This window comes from Nicotiana tabacum, chromosome 5, assembly GCF_000715075.1.
Source record: "Nicotiana tabacum cultivar K326 chromosome 5, ASM71507v2, whole genome shotgun sequence".
Taxonomy (NCBI): Eukaryota; Viridiplantae; Streptophyta; class Magnoliopsida; order Solanales; family Solanaceae; genus Nicotiana; species Nicotiana tabacum.
The window spans coordinates 163,488,482-163,511,087 of NC_134084.1; the positions used below are offsets into that span (position 1 = coordinate 163,488,482).

The 22,606-nt window shown below is 37.4% G+C and overlaps 1 long non-coding RNA gene and 1 pseudogene across 2 annotated transcripts; one reads left to right on the forward strand and one right to left on the reverse strand.

The window, feature by feature from the left end:
* Positions 1-332: 332 nt before the first annotated feature.
* Positions 333-1,631, reverse strand: LOC107824345 (UDP-glycosyltransferase 90A1-like; annotated as a pseudogene).
* Positions 1,632-17,802: 16,171 nt separating this feature from the next.
* Positions 17,803-21,833, forward strand: LOC107820891 (uncharacterized). 2 transcript variants are annotated; one of them, XR_001656006.2, is made up of 3 exons: positions 17,803-18,066; positions 18,737-18,884; positions 21,668-21,833. It is a non-coding gene; the product is annotated as an uncharacterized LOC107820891 (long non-coding RNA). The 2 variants fall into 2 exon arrangements; XR_001656007.2 differs by lacking the exon at positions 21,668-21,833 and having other exon boundaries at positions 18,737-19,106.
* The last annotated feature ends 773 nt before the right edge of the window (positions 21,834-22,606 follow it).

The window sequence follows — 22,606 nt, forward strand, 5'->3', positions numbered from 1 at the left end:
TGGGATGTACGCCTTGCGTTTGCGCCGTTACCTCGCCCGCCCTAGGGATAGCCCCGGTGATCGCCATAGAAACGCCTTTTAAAATACTGGATCAGATTGATAACAAGCTTCAGTTATGAATAAAGTAAAAATAACTGCTCAGGAATCCAAAGGATCATCAAACCATTTTAACAAATTATAAAATGGGCACTTGTAAAATGAAAACCATCAAAATACAATACGTACAACACAAATTTATTTCTGAACAAATTCAACAAGAAAAACTTGACAACTGATCAAACCAATGTTAACTCAACAATCAAGTGATTCAATGCTTTCCAAGATTATCCACCTTATTTGACAGCATTAGTGGTAGCTTCCCCGATTTCCTTCACTTTGTTCCTTACCTCTTTACCTTTCTCTCCTTCCATCAACTCCCTTGCTGGCTTTTCCAAACCTTCCGAACTAACGAACCCTCTCACTGACCCATCGCGTGTCTCAACTCTTATCTTAGTTTTGATTTCCTCCACCACCAATCTAGCATTTTAATGTTGTTTCGCCATCATAGGCCATGCCAGATTTGGAACCTTTGCGCATATGCTCTCTATTATAGAGTTCCAACCACAATAGCTTAAAAACCCTTGAACGCTCTCGTGACCTAGGTTTTCTCTTGGATCAACCCACTCTGTCACCACCAGTCCTTGTTATTCGCCCTATCTTCAAACTCAAACCCTACGCCATCATTAACTTCATCAACTATAGTATTTCTCCTGACAACTCTCAAGAAATTGACTTAGGATTTCTCCCCCAATTTTAATTTCCTTGAATTGTTCAGGTGATATCTCTGTACAAAACTGGCTTCCCTTGTTGTACCATTCCGTCAAGCCATTTCATGATGTGCGAAGCTGGTTTCTCTAGGCATTTCACTAATTGTGCTTTTTGTTACTCACAAGATGGTCCAATGCACCATGCTCTTGGACTACATCTAGTATTAAAGTAGTCTACATAGATAGATTCGAGCTCATAAAAGCTGTTAAAAGGCACACCATAACTTTTCGAGGTGGCTATGATTGACTCTATAACAAACTGGAAAAGGGGACACTTTTGTTCGCGCTCTCTGAAGGGTGAATCAAAAGCGTTTCTAGTGAGATTAATCCAGGGGAAGTCAGGGTCTGTAAAAGGCTCATTGTCGGACAATTCTGTTCGAAGAAGTGCACTGGAGCAACGTCCCATGCACGTGGCAAATGGGCTAATTGTATGATAGGAGAGTCTTGGGATACCAAATTTGTTTCCAGAGTCTAAAGTCCAGCTGACAAAGCTATCAGTGATCATGAAAGTAATTGGCGGATTAAGAGACGCTAACGCCTTTTCAAAATGTGGCTTCATGGACTTAGTCGCGCTAGCAAAGGGAAGAAAAAGTGATATAGATGGAAGTTTATTAGTACTTACGACACCAGGGGAATTCCTGAGACATTATGAGGAAAGGGGATGTCGATGATATTAATGTTGGTATCGAAAAGGGAGCTGGAGAAGAAAGGATGATTTGCTGGAGTAGTGAACATGGTGATCATAGAAATTATTCCACGATTGAGAAGAAGGCGAGCAAGGTCAAAGAATGGAATGGTATGGCCTTTGGACATGAAAGGGAACATAACAACATGAGTTGTAGCAGCAGCACTACAACAAAAAAGTCTTTCGCGGCAATCTATTAGCGGCAATGAAACAAAGGTCATTAAATGATTTCATAAACTCAAATGTTAGCGGCAGATGAGCATTGGCCGGTATTAAGTACCCTTTTACTGGCAATAAAAGGAAATAGCCACTGAAACTCACTAATTTAAAGAAATTTTTACTACTTATTGTTTTATGTTTTCCCTCCAAATAACTTTTCACTAATAAACTTATTCCGTCCATTATGTAGATCTATGTTCGTAAAAATTTAGAAATTATTTTCAAAATAGCAAACAATTCTCATCACCACTACCTTATCACCGATGCTTTGTGTCTTCTCCGTCTCACCGTCGGTGGCAATCAATCCCAGGTAACTTAAAATATATCTCTCTTTTATATATATATATATATATATATATATATATATATATATTGTCACGACCCTAAACCCGGACCCGGTCGTGATGACGCCTCTCCTTGAAGACAAGGCCGGCCGACACAACACCGAATTCTTTTTAACAATTAAAAATACACAATTTAAGTCTTCAACATGATAACAACTCCAAAATAAAGGAGAAGAATAAATTTGCGGAATAGACAGAGCCCGACATCGGGGTGTCACAAGTCACAAGCATCTACTAAGGTCTAAATACCACGAAAAATTTAAAAGTGTACTAAATACAGTCTAATGAGATCAATTGGGAGAAAAGCAGTGCTGCGAACATCGGGCACCTACCTTGCTAAACTCCGATGACTCTGCCTCTGAGCAACCAATACCCGCTACCGGGTTCAGAAATATGTGAATCTGCACATAAGGTGCAGGGAGTAATGTTAGTACTCCGACTCAGTAAGTAATAATAATAAATAAAGACTGAGCGATAAGAAATCACGTAAAGGCACGTCAACAGGCTATAAAAAAGCGGTAAAAGCCAGTAAAAATAATGCAACAGTGGAAATATGTAAAGTCACTTTAGTTCAGTTTAAGCTTCTTTAGAAATGCCTTTAACAGTTAAGCAATTGAATGCAAAGCAACTAGAATATATAAACACATAAGAATCCGCCCCTCCGGCACAATGTCAACAGAATCCGCCCCTCAGGTAATATTATGGAACAATCACCAGCTCCTCGGGCTATATCTCATATCACAATGGGTACCCGCGCTCAGTGGGGGTGTGCAGACTCCTGGAGGGGCCCCATACCACCCAAGCACAATATCAAACCATCTCGTGGCATAATCACATAGGCTATCGGTCTCATATCAACAAGCCACCTCGTGGCGTACAAATCTCAGGCCCTCAGCCTCACAATCATAATCTGTATTTCCTCACAACATAGGCCCTTGGCCTTACTCAGTTAGAATCTCATACGCCACTCGGACAACAGTAAAACATGATGCTCAGCCCAATTTATCATTTAAAATGTCATTTAATGTTTAAAACAGAGTAAACATGACTGAGTTATGAAAACAGTAGAATATAGCATGACTGAGTACAAGTATAAAGTCAAAACAGTGAGGAAATATCCGTAAAAATCCCCTAAGAGTTCAAATAGTTAGCACAAGGCCCAAATATGGCATTTAGCCCAAAATATGATGATAGCAAATAGTTTTCAATCAAATATGCGGTAAAACAATCATTCGGGATGGACTAAGTCACAATCCCCAATGGTGCACGACCCTACGCTTGTCATCTAGCGTGTGAGTCACCTCAATATAGCACCACGATGTGCAATCCGAGGTTTCATACCCTTAGGACAACATTTACAATCATTACTCACCTCGATCCGGTCTAAACTCTAGCCCGCGATGCCTTTTCCCTCACGAATCGACCTCCGGATGCTCCAAATCTAGCCAAAATAAGTACATAACCATTAGAATATGCTAAGAGAACAAAGCCCACTCGAAAATACCCAATTAACATAAAATAAATCCCAAAATCGCTCAAACCTGGCCCCCGGGCCCACGTCTCGGAATCTGACAAAATTAACATCAATGGAATCCTTATCCTCTCACGAGTTCATACATATTAAGAATACCAAAATCTGACCTCAAATGGCCCCTCAAATCCCCACTCAACGGTGTCTTAATCTCAAACCCTAATTACCCATTTTCTGCTACTGATTTTCCATAAATTCCAAGCTTAACAATGTTAAAATTCATCATAGAAACAAGTTTAGGGTCCAAAAATCTTACCTCCATGAAATCCTCTTTAATTCCCTCTTCAATTAGCTCTCCAAAGCTTTCTCCCAAATGAAATATGGTAAAAACCCACTCAAAATCGCGAAGAGAACCTTTTATACTTTCTGACCCAGGCATTTTCGCACCTGCGGTCCTTTTCACACTTTTGCGGTCCCACTTCTGCGGCTAATACACCGCATCTGTGCATTTCCACTTAAATGACCATTTCCGCATCTGTGGTTAAAACAACGCACGTGCGCTACCGCAGGTGCGCCCACTTCACCGCTTCTGTGGTTCCTGATGAAGTTCATCTTGGCCGCATCTACGGCTTCCTTCCGCTTCTGCGGGCATCTCACATGTGGCCTCCCAACCGCAAGTGCGGTTATGACAACAACAAAAATGCTTCAGCTCATAAACTCCACTCCAAACATTTCGCCAACCATCCGAAACCACCCCGAGTCCCCCCGGGACCTCAACCATAAGCACAAACACATCATATACCACTACTCAGACTTGTACCAATCTTTAAAACGCCTCAAACAACATCAAATCAACCAAATCACATCGAATTGAAGCCTAAGTTTCCAAAATCTTCCGAATTACGCTTTTGATAAAAATTCTATCAAACCAAGTCCGAATGACCTGAAATTTTGCACACACGTTCCAAATGGCACAGCAAAGCACTCCCGGAATTACATTCCAACCCCTGTATCAAAATCTTGCCTATCAACCGGAAAACGCCAAAATTCCAATTTCGCCAATTCAAACCTAAACCTTCCACGGACTTCTAAAACACATTCGGACCACGCTCCTAAGTCCCAAATCACCTAACGGAGCTAACCAAATCATAATAATTCTGATACGAGATCATATACCAACAAGTCAAAACTTGGTCAAATCAATCAAATTTAAACTTCAAACTGAGGACTGTTCTTCCAAATTCATTCCGATTATCCTGAAAACCAAAACCAACGATTTGCATAAGTCATAAAACATCACACGGGGCTAGTCATGCCCGAGAACTGGCGAGCAAAGTGCAAAAGCTCAAAACGACCGGTCGCGTCGTTATATCCTCCCCCACTTAAACATACGTTCGTCCTCGAACGTGCCTAGAGTTGTTCCAAAGGCCAACCAATTGCTGAATAACCTTACCATGCGCATACCTGGGGCTGATCCCATATCACCCTATCTCATATAGGCCCGATAACACCATGCAACTGAAATTTCACAATCCAACCTAGCCCATAAATCTTAGAACGACATTTCCACTCATGAAATCATCCACAAGATCAAAATCTCACATCTATACTCTTAATAAGCACGAACAAGCTGTAATAACCCATACCTGCAATCTCAGGTGCAATTACATTATATACCACATAACTCAAACACTTGTAGCGATAACTTCTAATCACATCAGTTGCACACAACAACCGAATACCGATAGAAAACCTCTTATCAACTAAAGTCTCATTCCAACACTTTCATATACTGCCAATGATAAACGAAACACATAGTAAGCCATAACCATTTCTCAGATCAACCATTCATTAAGCCACTTCTCCTTTGGCAAAGACCATAGCAAATTTCTGAGCCGAACCTCGATATTATCCTTCCAACACGCTGAAACCGAATCCGTTTGTATTCATTCTAGATCCCAACGATCACATCTAATCCAACACAACTACTCTGATGACATGACACATCAATACCATCTAAAGCCACAACTCGTGCAATCTGCACACCGATAAGCAACAATCCGAACGTACTCAAATCATGAAAAATGACTCAAATGAGAGGGTTGTACCGCAAGCTTACTAGTACCACCTCACACAATGCTGAGAACCCGTCACACATCGTAGAAATAGAATATATAAATCCAACCCTAAGGGTCATACCTCCACATAACTCAGCTGCAATGCGCGACCCTACCCAAGCACTGGTCCATATGAAACACCTCAAGTCATTATGCTCAAAATCGACAACGACGTGCAATTTGATGTCTAGAACCAAAGCAAATCATCATAACCACAGTGAAACAATTGACATAACATCACAGAACCCGAAAGGACATATCCGATGTGCCATCCACTGAGCAACACGCAATACTCCTCCCGCTCGAATTCCACTGAGAGACCCCAATAACACCGCACCATATGTGCCTATAACCAGAAAATTCCAATTCCTCGCAACATGGAAAGGTAACTCATAGATCTCCACAGATTACTAATAAGCTCAATTACAATCGAATCAACACATCCCTCAACAATACAACTCGGAGCCAACCAAACTGACTCAAGTGATAACACACATCCACATTGGCCTGCCAACGAACCCCTTATCAAGGAAACCCTGAAGCTTCTCCTTTGACTCCTTTAACTCTGTCGGTGCCATACGATACGGTGCCCGACATCAAATCAATACCGAACTCAACAACCTTATCCGGCGACATGCCCATCCATAAGAAGCCCATCTGAAAAGTCCCTCACCACCGGAACTAAATCAATGGTAGGAGTCTCTGCACTAACATCCACCACGAAGGCCCAAATAAGAAAGACAATCCCTCCCAGCCATCTTCCGGGTCTTCAAAATATAAAACCACCCTACTAGGAACATAATCCGTAGAACCTCGCCACTCAATATGTGGCATTCCCGGCATAGCCAACATCGCTGCCTTAGCGCAATAGTCCAGAATAACACGACACAGAGACAACCAGTCTATACCCAATATTGCATCAAAATCTAACATACCAAGCCGCAAAAGATTCACTTGGGTTTCCAAATCCCGATAGTCACTATGCAGTGCCGATACACGAAACCCACAACCACAACATAATCTGACTATGAGAAATCCTAGTCTCTAAATCCATATAGCACACGGATCACCATATTTGATCCCAACTCCACCTGAATATGCAACACACCTCTAATACCCAAACATCCATGAGAGGTAATCCTATAATTCTTCTGTACCACCAAGCAAACTCGAATATCAACAGTCAATCCAATAAGAGAGTGTCGCAATACTAATAAAGTATTATCAATCTCAGTCACATTCCCTTTTTCTGAAACGTACACCCCCGTCAAATCACACCAATGAGTACACCAATTTCCTTAATCATCTGAAACTGCCCGTGCTGCCTAAGAATTTTATGACCTTCCTTTCAGAACTGAACCGTAACCTTACACACGCAAATCTCAATCCTCCATAACATACCGCATATACCATACTATCTTAGGATAACATGAGAACTTCATATCCCTTCCGAGCCACAAGCAACAATGTACTCAACTAACCAAGGACTTTCCATTGGGCCCATCTGGAAGAAAATCATTATACATCACATGCTCCTCATGCCAGTAGAAAATATACACCTCCAAACCGTGGTAGAAATCATCAAGAACTCTCCGACTCCCTTTTGCACACAACCAAACCTGTCAGGACTGAATCCTTCTAACTCAACCAAGCTACGCATGCCACTAAAACCCAAGAGCATTTCTATGAATCACTTGTATAAACTCATACCTTATAAGCATCCAAAGAACTAATCATATTCTTACCATGCCGATCCGACCTACTACCAAGCTATCTCATCTATCCGAGTTTCCTTCCGATTTACCTTCAACTTGATACTCCTTCTTGCTATAACACCACAATTCCTCAATCCAGACTCACCACATGAGACCCAATGCATAAAACCACACTGTCTAAGGCTCACAAGTTGTTGAGTACTCTCTTAAATATTCCCAAAAGCACCACGTTCAAAATACCTACCCCGAAGAGACTTCCTGCGAATCCAAAGTCATTGCCTTCACCTTCCTAATACTGCTATGTAGGATCCCCTAATAATATAGAAATACCATGAGCCATGACACCTCCCAATGCAAGCCTCAGTTTCTAGCCAAACATACAACCTGAAAATCTCTAATTATTACATGTAACATCTTGAACCCACTAAAACCATTCTCGAGAGTCATCCACTCTCCTCAAACCTTGATTAGACTGATCAAATAAACCGAACAACTTGTGCCTCATTAGTACTCCGACACCGCAGGATGTAACCTCACCTACAACCAAGCAACTTCCTGCTCTATGCACCGCACCCCCTTTACCAATAACCACTCAAGATATTCTACGACTCTCACACACCTATGAAGCATAAGATAACCTTCGTCAAAATTTTCCTTTACTTGAACCATCCTCAATCTCAGTCTCTATAAGACATAACTGATTCACCAGCATGCCTCAAACTGGAACCAACATAGCACATAATCATGCAATTAACAACTCACTAGCAGACTCCGCCACTTGGTTCGAAGCCATAGATCAAAACATACACACAATAACTCATAACGCATATACTCTATTACTGCCATAATATCATAGTGAGATTAAACTCAATCCTTCATCAACTCGTGAAACACAGACCATCTAGTACTTCAAAGCTTCCTCAAATCTTGCATTCACCCTCGTAACAGTTAAACCCACTCTCTCCAGCGACCAAAATTTAAATTGCAACACATATATTTCACTTGTAAATGACATCTTCTAACAGATAGCATAAGGATCACACAACTTCAGAACACTCCGCAGGAGATAACCCACCTGCTTCGCCTCAAACTAACATTTCTGTATACCTTCTACCGTCACAAACATTACGTAGTCACTTAATCTTCCTGCGTCTGAACTCATACCGCGACATGAAATTTACTTCACTCCTAACTAGAAAACATGAAAAGATTCTTCACACACCCATAACTCGGGGCTATTCCTCAAATCAAGATGGAAATCAAGCGCCTAATAGTTCTTGCTACCCTAAAGGAAACCTTTCTCGCCTCATTCGATTCATATGAACACATCTCACAGTCACATCACCCTCATCACGTAGCTATCCAGTCATTACTTACCTTAATAGGGACACAATAGAACATATAGATCCAGAAACACGTGCTCACGCAATCAATAGCTCAGGGCTCAAGCTATAGCAAAAATCCGGCCTCAAGTCTTCCAGGCTCTCCTAACATCAACACACTAAGATCACATCTCGCTCCTCGATCGGGGAATCACAAGCCATTGATGCACATTTGATACTGAGCGCTCATGCGCGCATACGAATATGTGGGAGGAATTCAAAGAGTTATATTTCAAACTGAATCAATGACGCACGATAAGAATTCAAGAATGTGAAGTTTTTCCTAAAGGTTCTGTAGTCTCTCGAGGATAAATACAGACGTCTCCGTACCGATCCGCGAGACTCTACTAAACCTGCTCATGATTCGTGAGACCTATGTAACCTAGGCTCTGATACCAACTTGTCACGACCCTAAATCCCGAACGAATCGTGATAGCGCCTCTCGTGAAGACAAGGCCAGCCAAAACTACACCCAATTCATTTTAACAATTAAAAATAAACAATTTAAGTCTTCAACATGATAACAACCCCAAAATAAAGGTGAATAATACAATTTGCGGAATAGACATAGCCCGACATCGGGGTCTCACAACTCACGAGCATCTACTAAGGTCTAAATACCACGGAAAATCTGAAAGTGTACTAAATACTAATGTTGCTTGGTGGGCCGGGCCTGAAACGGACCGGACCGGGCCCACGGTCCTAACGGGCCTAACGGGCCTGGTGGGCCGGTCCTGGTGGTCCTGAGAAGCTCGTGACGGGCCGGTCTTCATATATTAGCCCACGAGCCCGGGACCGTCAGCCGGGCCTGGGCCGGTCCTGGCGGGCCCAACGACTATTTTTTTTTTTTTAAAAATGTTTTTAAAATTCTCCAACGGCCATATTTAAAATCTAGCCGTTTGGGCTGAAAATATGACCGTTTTTAAGTTTAAAAAATGGCCATTTGGCCCCCAAACTTTATTTTAACCCCAAACTTTATATAATTACACTTTTCCCCATTTCTCAACTATAAATACCCCCTCATTCTTTCATTTTTATTCACCAATTCATCAATATCTCTCAATCTCTCTCAATCTCTCTACTACAATTACTTAATTTATTGTTGAAATTTCGTGAAAAATTGTGAAGTTGTTGAATTGAAGTTTTCAAGTGTTCAACGATTTTCAATTTTCAAGAAGTTGTTCGGCAATCCGGTAAACTCATTTCAACTCTTACGTTTTAAGAATATATTTTTGTGTGGTTTAGTTTGCATAATTATAATTAATATGGCATTTTCTTTGAAAAAAATGTTTGGTAAAGGAAAAGATAAAACTGGTGAAAGTAGTGGCCAACCAACTACCCTTCCCCCGGCTCTCCGACCTAGAAAAGATAAGCAAGTTGAAAGTAGTCGCCAACCTAGACATCCTCCTCCTTCCGTAATTCTTGATAGTGATCACCCTTGTTTTCAATTTACCGATAGTGAATTTTTCCATAATGTTGCACCAGGTGAAAGATTAGATGATGAAATTATGAATGCTCTTTATCCTAATGAAACTATCTTAGAAAATAATGAGGAAAATGAGGATGATGATGAAACTCAAGCACCGGATTTAGATCATACACCTACTAGTCCTCTTAATAACCCAACTGATGCACCGGCCGACCCACCTGTAGAAACTCCTACTTTCAATAGAGAACCTGCTAAACACCTAGAAACATCATTAGTTTGGAATTTTTTTACTCAAGCAAGAGAACAAAATAAGGCTAAGTGTAAAACTTGTGGGAAATTAATGGCGCATAAATATATATACATAACATACAATATATACTACAAGAAAATATATATATACATAACATACAATATATACTACAAGACAATATACAAGAGAATATATATACATAACATACAATATATACTACAACAACATATATAAGAGGATATATATATATATATATATATATATATATATATATATATATATATATATATATATATATACTACAAAACAAGATTTTTCAAAATTCAAAATTCAAAATTCAAAATTTAAAATTTAAAATTCAAATTTCAAAATTCAAAATTCAAAATGCAAAAATCAAAATTAAAACAAGTTTTTTTTTTCAATTTACAAAACTAACCTTCTCTACCACTATAAATACCCCCCTCCCACTTCTTCATTTCAATACTAAATACTCATTTCTCATTCTAAATTTCTCTCAATCTCTCAATCTCCAATTTTCAAGACTTCAAGTCTCAATCTTAATTTTCAAGTTACATCATGCCTCGTTCGGAAAGAGTGCGCTTATTTATTTCGCAGTACTATGAAGTGGTTGAAGAAAATGAAGAAGGCCAAAAATTAAAGTGCAAGAACTGTGGAAGAGTCTTAAATTTTAGTACTGTTCAAACCACAGGCACTTTAAGGAGGCATATAAAACATTGTGTTGAGGGTATTTATCCAAGAATTCGTCTTTAAGGTTTTTTCAACAATTTGTGTTATTTCAAAATTATTAGACGTATTTATGCTTCATGTTGTACTTTGTTATTAATTTATTATGCATGACAATTTAGTGTTTTACTATTGTTTTGTTATTTTTCTTTTTCGTCAAGCACTTTAATAATTAGATTTCTACATATATACTACATATATATTTTTAATATAGCCATGATACTACAAGAAATTGCCTTAAAAAAAAATAAAAATAAAAACCCACGCTAGGCCCGCGAAGCCAACGAGCCCGGCCCATTTAGCCCAGGACCATATGGGATTAGGCCCGTCACGGACCGGTTCCACCCGTTGAGCCCACGAAGCCCGGGACCGCAAGGCCCACGAAGCCCGGCCCACGAAGCCCGGCCCACGAAGCCCGGCCCGTTTGGCCCACGAAGGCCCGGGCCCAGCCCAGAATACAGTCCTACTAAATACTGTCTAATGAGATCAAGAGGGAGAAAAGCAGTGCTACGAACGTCGGGCAGCTAACTTGCTAAACTCCGATGACTCTGCCTCTGAGCAACCAATACCCGTTACCGGGTTTAGAAATACCTGAATCTGCACACAAGGTGCAAGGAGTAATGTGAGTACTCTGACTCAGTGAGTAATAATAATAAATGAAGACTGAGCGATAAGAAATCATTTAAAGGCACGTCAACATGGTATAAAGAAACGATAAACACTAGTAAAAACAATGCAATAGTGGAAATATGTAAAGTCACTTTAGTTCAGTTTAAGCTTCTTTAGAAATGCCTTTTTAACAGTTAAGCAATTGAATGCAAAACAACTAGAATAGATAAACACATAAGAATTCGCCACTTGGGCACAATGTCAACAGAATCCGCCCCTCGGGCAATATCATGGAGCAATCACCAGCTCCTCAGGCTATATCTCATATCACAATGGGTACTCACACTCACTGGGGGTGTGCAGACTCCTGGAGGGTCCCCTTACGGCCCAAACACAATATCAAGCCATCTGGTGGCATAATCACATAGGCTTTCGGCCTCATATCAAAAACCCACCTCATGGCGTACAAATCTCAGGCCCTCGGCCTCATAATCATAATTAGTTTTTCCTCACAACGTAGGCCCTCAGCCTTACTCAGTCAGAATCTCATAAGCCACTCGGGCAACAGTAAAACATGATGCTCAGCCCAACTTATCATTTAAATGTCATTTAATGTTTAAAATAGAGTAAATATGGCTAAGTTATGAAAACAGTATAATATAGCATGATCGAGTACAAGTATAAAGTCAAAACAGTGAGGAAATATTAGTAAAAATCCCCTAAGGGTTCGAATAGTTGGCACAAGTCCCAAATATGGCATTCAACCCAAAACATAATGATAGCAAATAGTTTTCAATCAAATACGCAGTAAAACAGCCATTTGGGATGGACTAAGTCACAATCCCAACGGTGCATGACCCCACACTCGTTATCTAGCATGTGTGTCACCTCAATATAGCACCACGATGTGCAATCCAGGGTTTCATACCCTCAGGACAACATTTACAATCACTACTCACCTCGATTCGGTCCAAACTCTAGCCTGCGATGCCTTTTCCCTCATGAATTGACCTCTGGATGCTCCAAATCTAGCCACAATTAGTACATAACCATTAGAATATGCTAAGGGAACAAAGCTCACTCAAAAATATCCAATTTACATCAAAAATCCCAAAATTGCTCAAACTCGGCCCCTGGGCCCATGTCTCGGAATCTGACGGAATTAACATCAATGGAATCCTCATCCTCTCACGAGTTCATACATATCAAGAATACCAAAATTCGACCTCAAATGGCCCTTCAAATCTTCACTCAAAGGTCTCTTAATCTCAAACCCTAATTACCTATTTTTCTCTATTGATCATTTCAAGCTTAACAATGTTAAAATTCATCATAAAAACAAGTTTAGGGTCCAAAAATCTTACCTCCATGAAACCCTCTTGAATTCCCTCTATAATTAGCTCTCCAAAGCTTTTTCCCTAATGAAATATGGTGAAAACCCACTCAAAATCGCGAAGGGAACCTTTTATACTTTCTGCCCCAGGCATTATCGCATCTGCGGTCCTTTTCACGCTTTTGCGGCTAATACACCGCATCTGCGCATTTCCACTTAAATGACCATTTTCGCATCTGCGGTTTAAACATCGCACCTATGTTACTGCAGGTGCGCCCACTTCACCGCTTCTGCGGTTCCTGAAGAACTTCATCTTGGTCGCATCTGCGGCTTCCTTCCGCTTCTGCAAGCATCGCACCTGCGGCCTCCCAACTGCAGGTGCAGTTATTGTAGCTGCTAAAATGCTTTAGCTCCCAAACTCCACTCCAAACATTCCGCCAACCATCCGAAACCACCCCAAGGGCCCCCGTGTCCTCAACCATAAGTACATACACATCATATACCACTACTCAAACTTGTACCAATCTTCAAAACGCCTCAAACAACATCGAATAAACCAAATCACATCGAATTCAAGCCTAAGGTTCCAAAATTTTCCGAATTACGCTTTTGATCAAAAGGTCTATCAAAACATACCCGAATGACCTGAAATTTCGCACACACGTCATAAATAACACAATGAAGCTACTGCAACTTCCGGAATTCCATTCCAACCCCTGTATCAAAATCTCGCATATCAACCGGAAAACGCCAACATTCCAATTTCGCCAATTCAAACCTAAACCTTCCGTGGGCTTCCAAAATACATTCCGACCACGCTCCTATGTCTCAAATCACCTAACAGAGTTAACCAAATCATAAAAATTTTGATCCGAGATCATATGCCAACAAGTCAAAACTTGGTCAAATCTTTCAAATTTAAACTTCAAACTGAGGACTGTTCTTCCAAATTCATTCCGATTATCCTAAAAATCAAAACCAACGATTTACATAAGTCATAAAATATCACACGGGGCAAGTCATGCCCTAGAACTGACGAGCAAAGTACAAAATCTCATATATATATATATATATATATATATATATATTATATATATATATATATATATATATATATATATATATATATATATGAAATCTTGCAGAGTTTGGATGGGAAAGCGATTTGAGTAAATGTTGCTGATGATAGATTCGGATGCAGCTATTGAGTCTTTCAAAAATTTTGTTAGGTGTTTCTATTTATGCTTTTCCTGTAAGTTTTGGATCCCTAATTGCAAATTTCTTCTAAGATAATGTGTTTATTGATTTTTTCCCCTTTGATTTGCTTTCTTGGAGCGTTAGATTTGTGGATGAATGTCTATGACCGGCGAAGTTCGCTTTCACTTGCATGTTAAATTGTTGTTTCTTTTAAGTTGTAGTGCGCTCAAGTAGCTAGATGAAATCTATAAATATAGATCACTTCAGAGTATTTTAAGTATACCCTTTGGTTATTAACTGCCTTCTAGGTGCTCGACCTTTTGCCTCACCAGAATTTGCTCATATTTACTCTCAAAAGTTGTATGCTCAGTATCTAAATAACTATCTTTCTTTTCGTTTTTTTAATATTTATTTTGTGGAATAATCTGTATTTCATACTTCATTTTACATATATAAGAACTAACAAAAAGATGTTGCAATTTGATATTTTCTACAATAAAATAGAATTAGAGCAACTGAAGATTCAACACTATTTCTTAGTTTTATTCCATTATACTCATCAAGTTAATCCCTTATGAACAGTTCTTCGATATCACCTTGTAAGGAAGACTACTAAGATACTTGAAGCAGAATATAGAATAGTTTGTTGAGACACTAAAGGTAGGTCGTGTTGACTACTTACTGCTGCTCGAATTTTACTACCACTAAGCACTTCTTTCTAATGCTTCAAAAGAAAAATACTAGAGTCTCTAGTGTACTTTGGAAAGATTGATATATCATGAGTTTGTAGGAGACTATTGAGACCAAAAAAATACTTTGCAATAAGCTATCAATTTTTAACAAGTAATTCAACATTTTTTACTGCCGTTTGAACTTTATTGTCACTGAGCACTTTACTGTTTAGTACTTCAAAGAAATCTCTAGAGTGTACTAAGTAAAAATCAAATATATCATGAGTCTAGGAGAGGATAGAGTACTTGAGGTATATGACTTGTTCAAGCCACGTCTATGTGGGAAATGAACGTTCAATAAAAGGGTAAAGTGGTTGAGGTTTTTATGTGAATTTTCTGTTTGTCTAGTTTCTCAAGGTTCAAACTTTATTGTACTAGAATTTGTTTTCTTGAGAAAGATTTTGACAACTATTGCGTAGGTGCTATTTGAATAGTAATTGTTTTTCTTTTTCAATTTAATGTGTTTAACTGGATCAAATTGCTTTTAAGTCACGCCAGATCTTGTTTCTAAAATTTAAATTTTTCTTTGATTTGAATATAATCATATTAATACCTCATTTCCTATTTATTTGCAGGCTCATATTAAAAAGATTATGCAAGCTGACGAGGATTTGCGGAAGATTGCCATGGTTGTCCCTCTTTTATTCTATAAGTGCTCTTGAAATGACAAAGTTCATCGAACTAATTTAATATCTTTTAGTTCGTATTTGGTATACGAAGAATGTTCAAAGAAATCACGATGGTATGACACTTTGGCATGTTTCATTGATAAGGCCTCGAAAATATACATTATCCTGTAGATTATGATCAGTTCACGCTAAGGAGTTTAAGTTGTCTTATTTGATTTAACAAACTTATATGGTAACAAAGTTCGAATAATACAAAATGCTCATTGTATTTCTTCTTCCCATTATGATACCTACTGGACTATTTTTGGGACCCATAACAATGGAACGGAGGGTCGTTTTTGATGAAGCATTTCTTAGCCTACTTATAGAAATTTTAAGAGAAGAATAGAATACATTATAATATTTTATACAATTGTGGTAGAAGAAATACATACACAACAACAACAACAACAACAACAACCCAGAATAATCCCACTTAGTGGGGTCTGGGGAGGGTAGTGTGTACGCAGACCTTACCCCTACCCTAGGGTAGAGAGACTGTTTCCAAATAGACCCCCCCGGCATCCTTCCCTCCAAGAACTTCCCACCTTGCTCTTGGGGAGACTCGAACTCACAACCTCTCGGTTGGAAGTGGGGGTTGCTTACCATCAGAGCAACCCCTCTTGTCCTAAGAAATACATACACAATTCAAGCTAATTAAGAAATGTCATAAGAGAAAGGATACTCATCATTTATCGCATTTGGGAAATAGTATCTGTTAACTTAGCATGTTATCTAAGTAGGTATCTGTGAAATATATAGACAATAATCGACAGTTAAAATAAGAATATTACATCTGTACAAAGTTCCCATGAATTGCAGACTTTGATCTAAGTATTTTGGATTTCTTATTAAATCTTGACTTCTACTTCCCTCCACATTTTACTGAACTTAACTTTGAGGCAACACAAAACCTTTGCTTTGTGTAGACATTCTTGGTTTCTTATGTATAAGTTTTATTGTATGGCTGAAGCAATAAATCTGTGTATAGGCCCCCTTTAGTTTTCTTTATCTTGTCGAATGTAGATGTAGTTAATTATTTGAATTTGTCTACTACTTTATACTGATAGTAATCTTGCCTAGAATAAATTGAGCAGCTTTTTCGATTATCCATACTGAAATTTAGTTGCTTAATTGGGAGTGCAAAAAAGAGGAATATCTTAGAAAAGTTTTATGTCAATAGGTGAGTATTGGACTTCTAATTTTAACTTTCCTTTTTGTTTCTTACTGTCTATTTAAACAGTTGTCTATTCTGCTAATTTTACCAATTATAGAGAAGCCTTTCTCTTCTTAACTTTTGAAAATATATAAGCGTGCCAAAAATATATTTCTTTTTGAGAGTTTGGAAGTTGATAATGAAAATTGGAAAGAACAAAGGAAGAGGTAAAAGATATGCTATTACGAATATGTAAATGTCACATGATTATTTTCTTGACTGTTAAAGAATTTCACATATGGTTGTATGTTCGATATTCATTTTATTTTATCATTTCAGGTTATACATTTTGATATTCAGGAATTTGGCATTTGGCAACCTTCATTATGATCAAGAGCAGGCGAATTTTGTGCGGCTTATTTTCTAGTTAATAACACAAGTTATCAAAAGCTGACACTAGTAATTAGATTCAAATTGTTTAGCTTCTTTATCATATTATCGATATTTTGAACTTGTGAATTAGTAATTATTTTTGTTTGATGTGGATTTAATGAAGTGCATTATGCATTTTGAAATGAATTATTATTATTTACTTTTAATTGCAGTAAGAAAAGTTGTTAAAATGTCTTCCTATATGGTAGTAAGATAACTTTACACTAGCTAAAACAAAAGTCCTTAATTATGTAAAAGAAGATGAATGTAACACCCTCACACATTTGGATTAGGTATGAATGAGTTAAAGGAGTAGAAAAGTTATATTTTGGATATATGAAGTCCTATTGGGATGATTATAGGTGAAAATAGTTGTTTCAAAATCAATATGGAAAGTGAGATGCATAAGATTCGACAAATACTATAAAAAAATGGGTAAATTGCAGATGTTTATTTGCGGAGGGTATAAGTAACCTCCGTAATTTGCATAATTTCGTAACCCTAAAATAATAGGGGCTAATTTATTTCACACTCCCTCCAATTTTTGCCCAATCTTTTTCACCCTAGAAACTTTCGCCTCAACAAAATACTCCCACCGCTTCTTCATTAATCAAGTTCTTCAACAAAATACTCCACCTCCAATTTGAAGAATACATTGGTTCTTCCCCCATCATATGAAAGTGTTTCACTTGATTCAATAGTCTAATTTGACTTTTATTTAGGAGATCGATTGCGAGTTTTCCAACTGCAAAAGCGCAAAATATTGATTGATTTTCAGGTATTTTAATTGATAAATCTTGCATTTTTCTACAAGTATACTTGAATCTCCACTTGAAGGCAAAAAATCTGTTGCATGAATGTGCCATTAACATCTAGTCGGTTGCTGGTATTGTTTATAGAATTAGGCGCAACCAGTAAGTTTTATTTTCTGATGTTTTCATTCTTTAGGGGGTAAGAATATGTAATAATGTAGTTGTGTCAAACTGGAGACATTTTAGTGAATACAATTTGGCTTCTTGAGCTTAAAACTGTAAAATTTATATTATATAGTTAAAAAGAATTAATTGAATTTTGGTGAACATTTCTTTGAGTCATTCCCAATGCTTTACGTTCTTCATTTTTAGTTCTATCTGATTCTAAAGGTGAATGAGATCTTTGATTTCTGTATGGTTTTCATACCAGATATTTCTTATTTGAAGTCCAGAAATTTATAGGAACTTTCCTTTATGTATAGTGTACATTTCTCTCCAGAAATCTTTTGGTTTTAAGTCCAAAAGTTTATGTCATTTTCCAAGAATCACACACTTTTGGTAAACTGAGACTGCTGCATTGGTGTTGTGGAAAGCTGATGTGATATTCTACAGTGTCTAAGCTGATGTTACATTTGAGTATAGGGTTAGCCTCAATCTAAGTTGATGGGAATTTGATTTTTTCTGTGCGATTTGAAGTTCTTTTGATGCTAGGGTGCTGTAAAGGTGATAGCGAAAGATCTTATAAGGATGAGGCATCAGATTGAAAATTTTTACAAGCTTAAATCCCAACTTCAAGGTGTCTCGCTCAGAATTCATGTACTTATGAAATTTGTACTTCTTATTGGTTAGTTCTTCAAAATTGCTGTTGTTCATGAGAATAAGCACCTTGTTATATGTGGATTGTTTGTACCACAAGCTTACTACTTTATAAAATTGTATTCCTTGATTTTAATCCTGAACAGTCCCTTTAGTAACTTTTGCAATTTTGACATCTAGTTTTTGACTCTACTTCAGGAAAATTGTTGTAATATATTGGTGTTAAGTAAATAGTTGTCTACTCACTCTATATTTTTGTTGGTTGAGTTGGTATATACATACATGGAAGTTGCTATGACATCTGTTTGGTAGAGTGAAGGTTTTAGGAAACACAACTACTGCAAAAATTATGTAGCAGAAAATTTGTTGTATGAGTTAATTTTTTTAATAATATTTACGTAGTTTATATGGTATTCTGTCATTATTAATCATAGAAAATGGCATTACCCTTAGTTGCTAAAGAAATGTATTTGTTGAAACAACGCCAAAAAACAAAAAAAATGTTTAAAGCAAGCAACTAAAAACAAGCAAAGAGATATTTTTCATGTTTCTTGTTTTGTCAATTACTCCCCAACTAAAACAGGAAGCGAAATAACTAGTTCGACATGAACCTTAAAAGTCAGGACTCGTGTTTATAAAGATCAAGTGTTATGACTTGACTATGAATTCAGACAGAAGAGTTTAAGTTTTACATTGTCATATTTTCACAATTTGACAATGTAAATGTTTAGATTATATACACAGACAATATGTACGATCTGCTATTATGGGATAAACACATAAACTACACTGATAAAAGGGGTAGAAATAGTATCATAGCCTTCGATTCCTGTTTAACACATTCTGATGAAAGGGTTAAGCCATTTCGACAATTCAATAGCAAATGTGACTCCAAAACTGGGTGTAACTTGACTGTGACTATGCAAATGCATTATTTGTTATGGGATCTTCAAGTTTAGTAGTGTTTATGATTATAGATGGCTTTTGTTGTATGTATTTATTGCTTTATGGTTAATATTCTCTATTCTAATAATAGAGAACTAATATTTTCTCTTTATATTTTGTAAGGTTCATCAGTTGCACTTGAAAGTTAATACTTTTCTATGGATAAATCTTGGATTAGAAAGCCAAGGAATACAACAGAATATTTGTTTGGTTTAAATCAATTTTTAGATTTTGCATTTGCTAATGCTGTTGTTGGATATAGAATAAAATGTCCTAGTCCTTAATGTCGATTCGGAAAGTGGCAAACTAAAATTTATGACCATTGAGGAAGTTGCACGAGGATATGTTTATCGCTCTATTTCAAAGAAGTGGGCAGCAAGTAGGCAGAAGTTGTGGTATGAGTTTAAAGACCCTCTTAAAACCAATGATGAGATTATGGATAATGTTCCGGTAGATATTACTCGGGAACAATGGACTTCCTTTGTGAACTACTGTTATAAAGAAGAAACTTAGGTATTTTTATGAAACATCATATTGAAATGCATAAAAATATGATTATTCATTTATATAATTTACTGAAATGTATATTATTGTTAGAACATGTGTAAAAGATATTAGAAAGCTTTTATCTGCTGTAGGCAGTCCTTCACAGTTCTTATGTTGAATTGGTATCATTTTATTTACTTCTTCATATATCTTTTTAAAATTTCCTCTAGTTAAGCTACTCCATACCTTTATTTCCTTAAAACACGTTCTGGAGAAACAATCTTTAGATGCTTCTCAAAAGAAACAATCTTCAGATAGAAAACTATAGTATTATATCCTCCTTAGAACTATAGTACTATTGTTGACTAATTTTTCCCCTCCTTCATCCTCCAAAAGATAATGCCCTTTTTCTGTTGTTGTTAGTCTGTATGATTGGTTATTGTACAAGTCCCGTTTTAGCAGTTAAATTTAGGGATCATATAGCTAAGAAAGATGTTTGTCGGTTACTTCACAAGTTCACATAAACTGCGCCCTTGATATAATCTATAAGTAGTTTTGCATAGGTTTACAATTTTAGATTCTTATCTAGCTTTACATCATACTTTGATGGATGGGCGTCATAGTGAAAAGTCAAAAAACTAAGCGGACTTTCATCGATCGATCAACCATGCCTCAAAAGGCAAGCTCAACAAGCTGCTTTCTTCCCATATTTCTTACATTTCTTGAAAATGCTTAGTCTATGGCATGGTGGATTAGTTGATTTCCTTTGATTGAAGTCTTCTGCAAATATTAAATGTATAATAGTGGAATAGGATTGTGTTTTAAACAACAGCTCCTCAGTTCCATAAATCTCCGGGCTAAGAACAATTAATACATTATTCTTTGTTATTTTAAGAGTCATACTTCTACATTCATATTATTTTTACCCTTCCATTCTAAGAGAAATTCTGAACTTCTTTATCTGCATTTTCTCGTGAGAATAGCTTGCTTCTAGCTTTATTTTTTGCAATTTTCTGTGTGTATGTGCTTGTTGTTTCTCGCCTCTCTAAGCTCATTGTCCATTTAGAATTGTATAAAGGTCTATGCTGCCACTAATTTGGCCAACTGAATTGGGTAACACAGTAAGTGTATTTGCTTTAGGTAGGAAGAAGAAAGCATTATAGTGTTGATATGTCCTATGGGTAATAGAAAAAGGACTCAACTTGTTAAGACTATATGGTGTCATCAACAATGCACTTTTGTTTTCCTTTCAAGAGTTTATGTGTATTAGCTTCAATACTCATTGCAACTGCTTGATGCAGACAACATATATTTTATCTCAATGACTTGTATACTCCTCTTAATACTTGTGCTTTTTAAATACTTTTTGCTTAACCTAAGGGATGCAGCTAGTTGACCCGTTTCACCGGCGGATGCAAGAAGATCTTCTGGCGCTAGTAATCCCAGTGACCATTGAGTTTCATTTTAAATGAAGTGGATGTATTAAGACAATGTAATAGCTTACTAATATAGACGGTTAACTATGTTCTAATTTAGCTTGATGACATATGATACTAATTATGTTCTAATCTAGCTTGATGACATATGATACTACTTTGTCATAGTATTTTTCACGGTTAATGAAATGTTGATGTTTCTTAATTTTAATGTTTTGGTTTAAGCATAAATATTTTAATTGATATTAGGAAAGGGGTATGGCAAATTGATGATAAAAAATCAATTCTATAATATATTTAGAAATAAATATGGATAATTAAAACCCCCAAAGAGAAATTGATCAGATCCTAGGGTGTACCCATAAGAAATTACGGGGGTTTACAACCCCCATACTCAAAAAAATATTAAATTTTAAAAATAATAATCTACTTTCACGTATGAAATTGCAGACATTAAAATTGTAGTTTGCGGAGGTTAGAAACCTCCGCTATTTGCTGTCACGGCGGTTCGGGAAACCCCTGCATTTATCAGCCGCAAATAATAGCGGCGATGCTTACTGTGGTGGTGTGCTCAACCGCCGTGATAGTAAATAGCGGAGGTTTATAACCTTCGCAAACTGCAATTTTAACCTCCGCTATTTACCCATTTTTTTGTAGCGAAAATCGACTAAACTTGCAGAATGTCCGTATTCCAGTAGAGTTTAGTAAAAATGTATAAGAAATTTGGGAAGATTTAAAGCATTAAAGTTGTAGGCCATTGAAATAGCTTTCCAACAATATATTGTGGAGCCCAAACAGAGCTCTGTGCAAAAGGTTATGCCCGTTTTACAGAATGGTGTGTAACCACCGCGGTCCTGCCGCGTTTCACCGCGACCGCGGTGGT